We start from the raw sequence: 2,671 nt of genomic DNA on the forward strand, positions 1-2,671 counted from the left end.
GACCTCGTCTACTTTGAGGACTCGCCCAGCTTCTGTGACAATAACTCTGGCTTCGGCTTTGACGGAACCAAGGTATATTATCCTCGGGTATACCTAGATTCTTTGTTTTAGTAGAGATTTTACGGCGCTCGCAACTGCATAAGGTCACATGAGCGCCAACAGGTGGATGTCAACAGAGAAGTCCTTACAGGGAACCAGGCTTACTCTGCTCACCTCTCTAGCTTCAACAGCACAAAGTCTGCTTCGACTATCAAGGCTCCTCAGAAATAGAGGGCCTTAAGAGTGAGACAAACATACAAAAGAAATAGAGGAAAATGATGATAGTAAGGATTAGGAAAGAAAAATCAGAGGTTCCCTGTTGTAGTTCAGGCACAGTTATGAGCATGACATTGATGAATCAGCACATTTAAAATTACAGTTCTATTGTGCATAAGAACTCAAGATGTTGATGCCCCCCCCCCCCCGCCTTTGGGAATGACTTAAAGACACTTCAGTCGGCAGCACCGCCCCGGGAGGTGGACACGTAGATTAATATCTTGCCTTATATTGCTCTTTGAGAAAACTCGTTTTAAGATTGTAGTTGACTGTTTTCATTTGACAGAATAATCATTTTGCTCCAGTGACAATTTATGTAGTATTTTAACGTTTTAAGATCAAATAACCTATACCCTGCCATGCAGTAAACTGCGTATTACAAAAAAAAACTAACTTGTGTTTCGTGCGCTCATATGACCTTATGCAGTTGCGAGCGCCGTAAAACCACATACTAAACTAAGACTAAAAATTAATGTAGTTCGTATGTCTCGTCCTGTGACTGATGTTCAAAGGCAAGACGAATAAGCTTCTTTTATGTCGGACTGTCAACCCTTTTTTGAACGGAAATGTGTGAGACAAAGCAACTGTAAAGCATTTTACTTCATAGAATGTATCTTAAATTATTCGAATATTAGCATTACTTACAAATATTTGTTGAGGAGTTTCTGAAAAAATGTCTGCATAAGTAAGCAGGCCTATCCGGGGAGAGAATAGGCTGACACAAGTCTTAAATACCATTTGAATATTAAAACTTCTTCATATTAGGAAGACGGGTGAAATGTCCTGTGGCTGCTTATAGTCAGTAATTCTCTACATGTATTTTGTTAGTTAAAAAGAAATTTGTTGAAGATATTTTTGCGACGTTCACGGTATCTTAAATCGGAATTTCGTAAAATAACACATTTTTAAGATGGTAAATACTGCACTATGTTCTAAACTTTGGTAAAAAGCAAAAATCCGTTGAAGTCTTCCGATTTGCAAACGATTTAGTCAACTATAGTGCGGTAAAAAAAAATTCGTGATGAGACTAATTGTCAAATATCTCCTCAACTATCGAACATAGGTTCTCCTATTTTTGCACAGTGACTTGTATCAATTTGTCTTAACAGATCAACATGTTTGTAAACACCTGAAAGCTGTATTATAGAAAATTCCTTAATAAATACTTATAAAAATTGTAGTAGGTGTTTTGTACAGATTTTTGAATGTTTACTGCTGGGGCAATATTGCTTTTAATAGCAAGTCCGTCGGGTTTTTCTAATCGGGACATTATGCTTATTGAACTCATGTTTTGAGAACCATTTGTGTAAAATTAATATATTGTGTTCACTGTAACAATAATAATTTCTTGTAACAAGTTTTGCAAGTAAAAATTGTCATTGATGAGCTGTGACGTAGGCCATATACGTAATCAAAATGAGTGTGAGAAGCGGGAAGTGCTGTGAACAATACCATTTTACGTGTGACAGAGATTTCAAGGATTTTATATTAATTTATGAAAAAAAGTTTTTTAATCTAGCCCCAAATTATTCTGGAAAAATATGATTAAGTTAAGACAAATTGATACATACTGCCATGCAAAGTATGGATGACATTGATTCACCCGTTAAAGAGATATTTGAGGATAAATTGCACCACGAATTTTTGACCACACTATAGTAGTAAACAAAGAACTTGAACAATCACACAAAGTAAACGGTTTCTAAACATTGTCCAATGTAAATGGACTGTCCTGTCGTTGGCCGATTCTGGGATGACGATGATATTAATTTCCTTCTGTTTCAAAAATCCCTTTTCTAAAATTCTGAATTCACGAAACGGAACTTAATGGTGGAACGACATGAGTTGTTACAGAAGTGAGAAAAACAATAATCAAAATCTTATTTAAAGTTTGAAAAACATTTTGTTATGAAAGGTTTTTAGGGTTTTTTAATTATAAAAATCCCGATTTGGCGCTCATATGACCTTATGCAATTGCGAGCGCCGTAAACCCTCTACAAAAAAAAAAGACAAATCTCAAAACAGTAAAACGGTTTGCTTTAGGGGCGGCAGTTTACAGTCAACGTTAACTAACATTTTGCACAAAAAAAACCATCAAACATTTATTTGAAAACATAATCGCTCAGAGCAGTAACGCTTTTGTGTACTCCCCGTAAGCACAAATTCAGGTATATCAACAATCCGTTTGCTTTGCTTTTCAGCACGTATTTTGATGAAAAAAGCCGAGAATCACAAAATCGATTTAATTTGGCCTGATTGGATTGGCCCATGAATCTTCTTGGCCAATGTCTGTGGTGTAGCGCTTAGGTGCTGTACTGTCGGACGCAGAAGAGCCCGGTTTAATAATAATAATAAT

General features: G+C 36.2%; 1 protein-coding gene across 1 annotated transcript in view; it reads left to right on the forward strand.

Moving 5' to 3' along the window:
* The window catches only part of LOC101846496, a gene marked incomplete at its 3' end in the record, with an annotated part of 29,754 nt that overhangs the window by 26,016 nt on the left and 1,067 nt on the right, over positions 1-2,671 (forward strand).

Source organism: Aplysia californica, unplaced genomic scaffold (assembly GCF_000002075.1).
Source record: "Aplysia californica isolate F4 #8 unplaced genomic scaffold, AplCal3.0 scaffold00103, whole genome shotgun sequence".
Classification (NCBI taxonomy): domain Eukaryota; kingdom Metazoa; phylum Mollusca; class Gastropoda; order Aplysiida; family Aplysiidae; genus Aplysia; species Aplysia californica.